The following is a 12,326-nucleotide window of genomic DNA, read 5'->3' on the forward strand; positions in this document are numbered from 1 at the left end:
GGAGCCACTGCAGAGGCCATCTACTAGAGCAATGCTGAGCAGAAAAGTGGGGTCCGAGCCCCCACAGAGAGCCCCCACCAGGGATACGTCAAGGATAAGCCAAGGAAGCAGGGCTGCCGCCAGGACCCCAGAACTTTGGGGCCACTGGTAATGTGCAACGCATGCCTGGAAAAGCCACAGGCACCAGCGTGGTCCACTGGACTGTGCCTGGCAGAAGTATGGGAACAAGGCTGTCTGATGCTTTGGGGGCCCAGATGCCCAATTGTGCCCAGGACGTAGGACTTGGAGTCAAAGAACATTATTTTGGAGCTTTAAGACATAATGTCTTCCCTGCTGGGTTTCAGACTTGTTTAGGGCCTATTTCTCCTTTCTTCTGGTCTATTCCTCCCTTTTGGAATGCGAACATGTACACAATATTTGTTCCACCATTGTTTCTTGGAAGCAGATAAATTTGGTTTTGTTTTTCAGGTTCACAGCTGGAAGGACTTTTGCTTGAAGTAGATAAATTTGGTTTTGTTTTTCAGGTTCACAGCTGGAAGGACTTTTGCTTTTGGTCTCAGATGAGACTTTGGACTTTTAAGTTGGTGCTGGAGCAAGCTAAGACTTTTGGGATTGTTGGGATAGAATGATTGTATTTTGTATGTGAGAGTGACATGAGTTTTGGGGGGCCAGGGTAAGAATGATGGAGTTTGGATGCATTGTCCTTCCAAAACTCATGTGGAAATTTGATCTCCAACGTGGCAGTGTTGGAAACTGATTGAGTCATGGGGGCGGATCCGTCATGAATGGATTAATGCTCTTCCTGGGGGAGGGAGGATAAATGAGTGAGTTCTCACTCTATTACTTCCCACGAGAGCTTGTTGTTTAAAAGACCCTGGTACCTCTTCTCTCTCTCTCTTGCTTCCTCTAGCCACGTGATCTGCTCATACCCACCAGCAGCATGCTGCTTTCTGCCATGAGTAGAAGCAGCCTGAGGCCCATGCCAGATGCAACTGTCCCAGAATCGTAAGCCAAATAAACCTCTTTTCCTTATAAATTACCCAGTCTCAGGTAGTTCTGTTGTAGCAACACAAAACGGACTAAAACATATCCTAAATGATTTTGTTTTAATTTTTCATACAATAAGGTTTACTCTTTGTGCTGTAAATTTCTCCAGGTTTTGAGAAATGCATTATGACATGTGTCTACCATTACAGTATCATACAAAGTAGTTTTATTGCCCTAAAATATCCTCTGTATTTCATCTACTCAAACTTGCCCTCTCCTGGAACCTCTGGCAGCCACTGGTCTGTTTACTAACTCTATTGTTTTGCATTTTCCACAATGTCATATTAATGGAATCATACAGTATGTAGCCTTTCAGACTGATTTCTTTCACTTAGTAATATGCATGTTATATTTACGTGAGTTTTTGCATGGTTTGATAGCCCATTCCTTTTTATTACTGAATAGTGTTCCACTGTATGGATGTACCACAGTTTGATTAACCTTTCACCTACTGAAAAATTTCTTGGTTCCTTCCAGTTTTTGGTAATTATATATAAAGCTTCTGTAAACACTTGTGCAGAATTGATTTTTAGCTTTGTCATTTAAAAAAATTTACATACCACAAAATTCACCAACTTAAAATGTATATTTCAGTGTTTTTTAATACATTCACAGTGTTGTAAAACCATCACCATTATCTAATTCCAAAATATTTTCAGCACCCCAAAATGAAACCCTGTACCCATTAGCAGTAACTCCATAGTCTCCCTTGCCTTCAGCAGCTGGCAAACACTAATTTATTTTCCATCTCTTATAGCTTTGCCTATCTGTGCATTCCATGTAAATGGAATCATACAACATGTTACCTTTTGTATTGGCTTCTTTAACTTAGTGTAATGTTATCAAGGTTTATCCATAGTGTAGCATGTATCAATCAATACTCATTCCTCTTTATGTCTGAATATTTTTCCATTATATGGATGTACCACACTTTGTTAATCCTTTCATCAGTTGACAGACGTTTGGGTAGTTTCCACTTTTTTGCTATTAAGAATATTGCCACTATAAACATTTATGTACAAATTTTTGCATGAATATGTGTTTCATTTCTCAGGTATACATCTAGAAGTGGAATTGCTGGATCATATGGTAATTCTATGCTTAGTTCTTTGAGGAACTTCCAGAGTGTTGTTTTCCAAAGCAGCTGTAACATTTTATATTCCCAACAGCAATGTATAAGGGTTTCAATTTCTACATCCTCTCTAACACACTTGTTATTATCCATCTTTTTCATTATAGCCATCTACTAGGTGTGAAGTAGTATCTCATGTGATTTTGATTTTTGTTTCTCTAATGACTAATGTTGAGCATCTTTTCATGTGCATGGTGTACAGAGTTTTGTATGGACATACATTTTTCATATCAATTTGTTAAATACCTAGAGGCACTATTGTTGGATTATGTGATAAGATTTCGGTCCTAATTTTTATTCAACCAAATAAATATGTATGAATTGCAACCAATATTTGTAAGCTTCTATCTGTTACATACCATGACATCTAGCTATTTGTTAGCCAGAGAGGAAACAGGAAGCTTATGTTGCCCTATGTAGTTCTTACCTGAGTATGGGTAGGAGAGATGTCATCCTACAGGGGAGTTAGCAAAGTGTTGCGGTACTTTCAGTTGTCACAGTGACCATGTGTTCTGCAAGCATTTAGTGTGTGAGGATCAATCAATATTGTGCAGTGTGTGGAAGAGTCTTGCACAATTAAGAAATGTCTTATTCCAAAGGTCACTGAACATTTCAGGTGAAAATAATAGACAGACATATGGGTAAATAGAAAACAAAAGATAGAAAAGGTAAAAGGTAATTAGAAATTTGCAAGTGATAAAAGCAAGTATGGAAAGGAAATAGTGGTTACCTGACAGCTTTCTGTGACTGATGGGTGACAAGATCTCCTTCCTGGAGCTGTCCTGAGTCTTAAATCATCTCTGGGAAGTGTATATGTTATAATCTCTTTATGATGAGTACTGAGTCCCTTGAGATTATTGTTTTCCTCATTTATATTTTGTATGTTCACTCTGACTACATAACATTATTTAGATTACCAAAGTGAATCTTTACAATCAGAAGATGCCAACCAGCACACTTATTTTTCCTATAAATATATGCAGAGGGTGAAATTTGAAGGGTGGGGTTCAAGTTCCCACTTTACTCTGAAGTTATTCATTAATAGCTGTTAGGATTAATATTGCATTGTGGTTAAAAAATGACAAGTAACTTTTGTATCTTTAAATATTAATCCAGCAAGCTCATTATTTGGCCTGCTTGGATTAAGTGTTTTTTCTATTTGATGCTAATGAATTGTCTTCTGAGGTCACACAAAATATGAAATTGAAACCAACTCCAAATCAACATTCAGGTAAGGGAAAGAAGCCAGTGCTTTGCACGTTTATTCAAACTATGTAAGACAGTATGCTAACATTATAAAGTATGACCCAATATTATAAACCAGGAATTAATATAGGAAAAAGTGAATATTTCTCGATTTAACTCCCATTGGTAGGAAGTATAGCTTAAATAGTGGTGAAGTGGAACTTTGTCAAAAGAATAACCAAGTTACACTCTGTACATACCAAAGCATTTAATTTCCGTTTATTTGAATTTTGCATGAAGCACCATGGAGAGTGAGGGGCCCTGAGCCTACATGGAAAGAGACGCCTAGCTTTCTCAACCTCCCTGTTGTCCACAGCTGCCTTGCCCGCTGAATTCACCCACAAAACTGAAAAGGATTTTTAAGAAATTACTCAAAGATAACTTAGCAAGGAAATTATGTGGTTAGGCCATGTTTCAGAATTATGAATTTGTAAGCAATTCAGAGTAGAAGGGGGAGAGATTTGACAAAATCATAAAAAGTCTTATCCACATCCAGTATTTCCAGCAGCTTTCTCTAGAATTCAAAAGAGGGTTTTAAATTCACATTTTATAATTTTCAAATAAAAATAATTATAAATGATAGCACGTACTTTTCTTTTGCAGTTTAGTCAAATGCTTTCTTATGATGTCTTAATAACATCTAATTTTCTTGACCAACAAGTCAAATTCTTTGATCATATAACTCTGATAATCACCCTGGGCTCTTTCATGATACAGTAAATAAAGAGATGTATAGTTTTTCGCACACATAACCTTTGATACCCTGAAAAATGTTGTTTGTAATGACTTTCCTCAGCAATTTTTTTATGCTGGTATGTATATATATATATATATTTTTTTTTCTCTCTTTTCAATTTCGTTTTCTGTACATGATTTTTTATGTTTTTACTGGGTGTCAAATAGTAGAGTATTTCCTTATGTATTTGAATGTGTCTCCTTGTGATGAGAAAAGATGTTTCAGAAAAATAATTCAGAAAGGTACTAAAGGAATTATTGGATGAAAAAGAAAATGGACAGATCTTCCCCAATTCTCATTTCAGTCCCACATTTCTCTTAGAGTATCCTGTGTTGGTGTACTTCATATTATTATTTGCAATTGCATAGAGAGTGTCACAGGAACTAAGAGACAATTATCTTGTTGGAATTTATTACCTTTATAAGCTTTGTAAGCAAGAATTTGTTTATACAACTACTATCCAGGCCGACCGGTTAGCTCAGTTGGTTAGAGCACTGCCTTGTAACCCAACAAGGTCAAGGGTCAGATCCCCTTACTGGCCAGCAGTCAAAAACAAACAAACAAACAAAACCCAAACAAAATACACAAATACTATCTAGTGGGAAACACCCATGCCTGGTAAACAGTTATGGTGGAGTTAGGGCATGAAAAGCAGGTCTATCGGGTCTGTCCAATTTATATTCCTAGGAGGCTGAGCTGGGTTAGTATTTCTTCTAGCTCACAACCTGGATATTCTATTCTACACACCTTTATAGAAATTGATGGAAACCTTTCCAAATTAGGTAGCTTTTTAGAGGGCCTAGTGTTTAATTAAATTTCCTGGATTGGTCTCAGTGCTAATTTAGGCTTTAGTGGCATGTCGTAACTACACGAGGTATTCCCTATGGCCGGAATTGATGTGATATGTGCTTCTGTGATTTAAAGTGGAATGTCATATCACTGGATTCCAGTCAATCCATTTCCCATTGAAACATGTAGCCACGAACTTTAACTGAGGAAGAAATAAATTATAAGATGCATGGTTAATGTTTCTAAATGCGAAGTATGTATAGTTTTAGCTTTGTCTACATCAGAATCTATGTTATAAAATATGGAAATTCTTTTTGAAAATCCAGAAATGCTGAATGTTTTTGGAAAGCATTACTCTAAGTGGAGGCAATTTAGGTTTTAAGTATTGTTTGTGATAAAATATTAAAGGTAGTTTTTGATTTGAAGTATTTAAATTAGAGATGCCTGTAGATTAATTTCAAAATTAAAACTCATAATCAGATGTTAATTCTAATTCTTTTTACTGTCATATAAGTGTAAATTGTATTTTTATCTCTAAGGTAACATAATGAACCATGAATCTAAGATTTGAAAAACTGTATACTAATGAACTTATAATTCCCTTGTGCATATGTTGGGAGGGCTTTTTTCAAAGCATATCTGAAAGTATAAAGAATCTCTTTTTAGTGTTTGATTAGCAGCAAAATTAGTGAGCTAGAAACATTATTCATAATACAATAGAGATGTAGGAAAGTTGGAAACTCTCCAATTGGGTATTTGGAAACAGGGACAACTTAATTGTTCTGAGGTTGAGAGACAAATTATGGATTACTTTTTCCAGTAAAGTAGTCCCTTTAAAATTAAAACTGAATTTGTTGGTATCTTTTGCTTAAAAAATGCTCATTTTCTACTGAATAATGCTTGGCACATAGAAGGTGCTCAATAAATATTTTTAAAATTAATTATAAGTGCAAATATGTCTATTAATTATAACTTTATCAGGCATGCTTCTTATTTGAACTTAATGAAAATTATGGTTTTTATGTTATTTTTCTATTTTATGGACTAGCCACAGTCAGAAGATATGGACACTGATGCCATTTTTGGTGATTTTGTGAAGCAAATCTGTGATTTTGATCTCTATTTCTAGTATTCTATATTCTGTGTGTCTAGTATACAAACAATATCTGACTTTTTAAAAAATATGAAAGGCAATTTGTTGCATATCAAATGTTTTTATCTTTTTTTATATTGCCTCTTAGTCATGTGATTTTTGAATGTAGACCTGAGCAATAAAAGAGTGAAAGTTCCTGCATATTAAATGAAATATTTAGAGGAGTATTCTTAAATTGTGTTCACTCAAACTGAAGGTAAGAATTTTCTAGGCAGCATAAGAGATTATGCTAAAATGAGTTGCCTCTGGGTGTATATGAGTGGGTATATATTTACATTAGTGATGTGTATGTTTTACAATAAATGGAAAAATAAATAATACTTCTGTGACTGAGAGGGAACTTCAGTGTCCCAAGTTGTGTATGTATTAGGTGAGAGAATGTTTTTAATATTTACAATCAGTGTTATGTTTATCTACATTAAGAAAGTTCTACTGAATAGAAGAAACATGCTTACAACAAGCTCAGAGTTGAGAGAGGAAATGAGGATTGAGGATGAACAGGGATATAAGTAAGGACAGCCATGAGCTAACAGAAGTGTGAATATATTTTTATTATTTACTGGACAAAAAATTACAGAACCACAAATGAAGAAAATCCCCAAATCCCCAGATTCTGACATGTGTGGCTTCAGTTTAAAAGATACTGCTAAACAGAGGCAGAGAAACAAGATCAGATATTTCCAAATGATGCTTACATCTGGAAGAAGGGGTAGATATGTCAAGCTTTTTTCTAATCTGCTACTAAATCTATCTGATCTCACCATCAATAAATATTTGTTATTAATCTAACATTTGTGTGTGTACAATGCTATTTTAAATAACAAGAAAACAGAGAATCATTAACATAGTTTCTTAAGTTATATAGTCGTATATATATATTGAAACACCTATGGAAAGGCAATAAGATCTGGTAACATCTGCTATGTTCCAAATATATAACTAACAATAAGTGCTATATTCAGCTATCATATAGAGGAAATATGGTAAGTGTTAAAACCAAATACCCTGGGAGCATAAAGAGGGAGACATTAAAATTGGGGAAAGAAGAAGTAAGATTTTAATAGGCTAAGATTTCATGTAGAGGAAACAATATAGCAAAGGCACTAATGTTAGAAAGATGGAGCAAGATGATGGAGTTGCCCTGACTGAGCATACCACACTATTTATAGTGATACAAATATCCAAAAAAGCAGGTTGATGATAGTAATGAATTTCAGATGTTGGATTAAGGGGTATTAATTATATTAAATAAACCTGTAAAACTATTAAAAATCTTTGAACACTCAAACCTTGGAGTAACACAATGAGATATTGGGTTGAGGAAGGAAACTGATGGAAGGCATTGAAAAGAATAGAGTGAAGACATGGAGACAAGTTGGAAAGTTATTACTATAATGGGATGGTAGGTATTAAGATTCTGAACTAGGAGAACAGAATGAATGGAAAGCAAGAGATAGGTAAAGTTGCAGAGATTGAAATAAAAATACTGTGCAGTCAAATAGATGTTAAAACAGCTAAAATAAGTAGAGATATTAGTAATTAGTATTTGTTACAGTTTTTATATCTATATTAATAAGTAATATCATCTGAAATTTTCTTTCTTTTACTGTCATTGTCTGGTAAGGGTATCAGGGTAATGTCACCCTAATAAACTGAGTTGAAGTTTCTTCCTACCTTATCTGTTTTATGGAAGAGTTTGTGTAGAATTGCTATTATTTCTTCCTTGACTATTTGGTAGAATTCACTAGTGAGGCAATGAATTCAATTCATTGATAGGTATAGATCTGTTTAGGTTATCTATTTCCTCTTGAGTAAGCTTTGAAAGTTTTTGTTTTTCAAGGATTTTGTCTGTTTCATCAAATTCATCAAAATTATTGGCAACAGTTGTTGTAATATACTCTTTGTATTCCTTTAATATCTATGGTATTTGTGGTGATATCCTTTCTTTCATTTCTGACATTGGTAATTTGTGTCTTCTATTTTTTTCTTGACCAGTCTTGCAAGGGATTTATTAGTTTTATTGCTCATATCAAAGAATCAGCTTTCAGTTTCATTGGTTTTCCTCTGTTAGTTTTCTGTTTTCTATTTCACTGGTTCTTGCTCTTTATTATTTCCTTTCTTCTGCTTGCTTTGAGTTTAAATTATAACTTTTGGGGGGGTATATATTCTTAAGATGGACACTTATAACATTAATTCGAGACCTTCCTTTTTAAAAGAAAATGCTTTTAAAAGCATTTGATGCTTTAATTTCCCTTTAACCACTCCTTTAGCTGCATCCTGCAAATTTTTGATATGTGTTTTTTAAAGTTTGTAATTTCAAAATATTTTATATTCCTATTTAATCATCCTGAAAATCATTTGGCACTGGTAGGGAAGATATGATTACAACATGGAGAATGAAGATTCAGACAAATTGAATACTCAGATCTGGGTTTAGAAACCAGACAGTCTGCTTATAAATATCTAGCTCTTCACACTATACCATGTGACTTCTCATGATACTTTCCAAGTTTTCAGTGGAGAGCACTTGAAGAAAGCTGGTGACATCAAATGAAGTTTTGAATACAGGAGGAGAAACTGAATATTTTGGGGGGAAGGGGGGGCATTAGTTGTTTTATACTGTGGTAACTTGGAGCTACTGATTTGAGAACCAAGGCATGCCTGGCTGAAGTATTCATTCCTTGAAACATCCTGAAATCCTCCCCTAGAGACTATTTCATCTAGAGGAAAGGCACTAGCCATTTTCTACTGCTCAGCTACTACTACTTGAATTGGTCTAAATATTGTTTCATTTACTACATCCCACCTACACCTTTCCAAAACTCGGAATGAACAGGAGGAGGATCCTAGAGATGACAGAACCTAGTGGTTCCCAGAGATATAAAATCTATCCTTAAATCCTAGCAGAAAGTCGTGGAAATTCAGAAAAACTCTGGTAACTATGTATTCTGATTAATTATATTTTATGCAAAGACATTTGCCTTATTTTGGAGTGTCAGAGTATCAATCATAGGTATAAGAAGATGTTCTCAAATGAAGAGAGGACTAGTAAAACCTATAGAAATTGTGAAATGTATGGGAAATATATATGTATCATCCTCCCTACCAAATTTATATCTGAACAGGTTATTCAAAATCACTGTTGGAAAATGTGCTTGGACAAGAAAATTTGCTTCTCATCTAAACTGACACACTTGAAATGTGGTTAGATATTGTCTTGTTTAAGAATGATAAAAATAAAGTCAAACCTAAGTATGTGAAATAACAATACAAAACAATGGAAAGTAAACAGCATCTGTATAACCTAGCAGAAAAGTTTGTTTCTGAAAACAATTTGCTACAGGAACCAGAAGGAAATATTAGAAAACAATTAGCATTCACAAATGTATGCAAGAAAACATCAAATTTTATAAAACAGAAGGAGAAAGCTATGTTGAAAGAAAATGTTCAGATTAAATAGTAAGAGAATGACTTAAAACAAGAAATAATTATAAAGAAATTAAAAATTATGGTAAAAGAAAGAAAATCCATAGACACTCCAAAAAGCCTAATGATTATGTACAGGATGAACTTGAGAAGATCAACCAGGAACAAAAAAAAAAAGGAATAAAACAGTAGAAGACTTATATTATATTTAGTCTCTGATATTTCAGTTAAGCATAAAAGTACATATGGAGAAATTTGAGAATCAAGTAAGCTCCATGGATCTTTTTCTTAGAAATATGTACACAGGCATATACACTTAGAACTCATATCACTTTCATTGGGTTCAAAGACCTAAATAGCATTCATGTATCCCATGTTAAGGTGAGGAATTCCCAATATGCAGTGGCTCTGAATAATCTAGTTAAGCATTTCCAAAACCAATACCCCATGGAAAAGATTTTTTTTGCCCCTAAGTAGCCATGACCAAAGTATACCCATTCAAATAAGTTTGATAAATGATAGGATAAGTAATATTAAGCAGATTCCATTCCTTCATTGCTTCTCAGAGCTTCTTACATTCAATGTATCAATATGTAGCTATTTTAAAATATGCTTACTTTCTGCCAGGTACTATTCTAAGTGCTTAACATACATACATTTTACAATCATCCTAACAATCCTATGAGGTAGATACTATGATTTTCCCTATTTTACTGATGTGGAAACTGAGGAAAAGTAACATTAAATAACTTGCCCAAATTCACAAAGCCTGTAAATGGAGGAGCTAGGATTTGACAATCTGGTGCAGACTCTTTGTTATTAACCACTACAATAAAAATAGGAAGCAGAACATATATGAACTATTAAACTTTTTATTATGAGGTGAACCTACTAATATTCAATATCATCAGTGTTTTATAGAGCACAATATGGAAAGTAATCTGATTGGATGGATTGAATAATGTACACATACATACAAAACTTATACACACACACAGTTACATAACTTTAAAAACTAACAAACAATATAAGAACAAAACTGGATCATCCATTAGGCAACTAAAAATATCCTAACGTATTTCTGGGCAGAAATTATACATTCTATATTTTCTGATAATAATGCAATGAAACTAAAAATTATTAACAGGATTAGTTATGATATCATTACCTCTGCTGATGCAGGGCCTCAAAATAAAGGTCTTAAACAAGATAAATGTTTGTTTCTCTCTTACAAACAATTCTTTCATAAACTGTCGGGGTAGATAGGGCAGCTCCTTGGTGTCGGGGACCCAGGCTTCTTCTATTTGCTCATTCCACACAACTCAACCTGCCATTTCCACCTTGGAGTTCAAGGTAGCTTTCCAGCTCCTCTCTCCTTCATGTCTGCATTTCAGGCATTAAGAAGAGGAGGACACACATTTTTCCTTTCAGAGTAAGAGTTTGCATTACTCATTTCATCACTTTCACTTACATCTCCTCCTGGAACCTAGTTACACAGCAACACCGAGCTGCAAGAGAGGCTGGGCAATAGTACCCTTTAGGTTGGTGGTCATGTGCTCAGCTAAAAATATATTACTATATAAGAAGGGGATAATAGTTATTGAGGTCCTGGGGCAGCCAGTAGTTTTGGCTACTCTAAAAGGAAAAATTCTCTGCACTTACATAAACATATGAAATCAAAATTATAATTACAGAGGGCTTAAAACTAGTGGGATGCTGCCAAATGTATATTCAGAAGAAAATTTAATGCTTAAATTATTTTAAACAAGAAAGAATAAAAATAAATGAATTAATCATGCAAGTCAAGAGGCTAGAAATAATTCTCTTAAATGAGTATAAGAAAAGCAAGGGAGAATTAATAAAGATAAAATTGTAGATTAATAATTTATAAATGAGAAAAAAACCCAGTTGAATGATAAGTAAATTTGAATGCTGGCTCTTCAAAAGACCATTAAAAGAGATAAACTGCTGAAAACACAAGTCAATAAAAAAAGATGCAAGTCCTTCACATTATGTATGAAAGAGAATATAACTACAAATAATAATCATAATTTTATACTAGCATGTAGTACAGCTTCTGGCAGAGCACCTGACACAAATACTAGGACCTGAATCATTAATTAATTATTTAATAGACCCTGATCTACAAAAGGCTCTTATCTATAAATTAATATATAAACATATTATAATAACAAAATCAACTTAAGAAGATGTTGGAAATACGAATCACCAAAAGCTGAGAAGGAGGGAAATCAATATTTTTTAGCATATTCAATGTACCAGGTGCTTACATACTTTTTCTCATTTATTTAAGCTTCATAACCTTATAAAGAAGGAATAAGCTGTGGAAACTGAGATTTGAATAGGTTAGTAATTTGCTTAGTCTCATGCAGTAAATAATTGAATTTGTGTCTGTACTAGTCTGCCTAACCTGAAAACTGATGGTCTTTCCAGTACTTTGCCCTTCTGCATTCTTTTTAAGACCTCTCTTCGCAAGAAAATCATACCAAGTTTCCTATATCTGAGCAAGTCCATTTTATCTATTTTACTGATTTAAATAGTATTTAAATATATTTAAATAGTGTATATCTTACATATTTAGATAGAAGGGATTTATGTAAGACTTCTTTTGAAAAAGGATTTTGTTCAAAAATTTTTTTCTGAAAATTATTTCATCTAGTTGGGAAGGAACTTACCTATGGCAGAAATTAATCTCAAGTCTCAGATTGATCCTAATCTATTGGTTTGTTTTACCTTTCATACATTTGTGGGTATTATAATTGACTGTGCTTCTCTTT

Source organism: Cynocephalus volans, chromosome 8, assembly GCF_027409185.1.
Source record: "Cynocephalus volans isolate mCynVol1 chromosome 8, mCynVol1.pri, whole genome shotgun sequence".
NCBI lineage: Eukaryota > Metazoa > Chordata > Mammalia > Dermoptera > Cynocephalidae > Cynocephalus > Cynocephalus volans.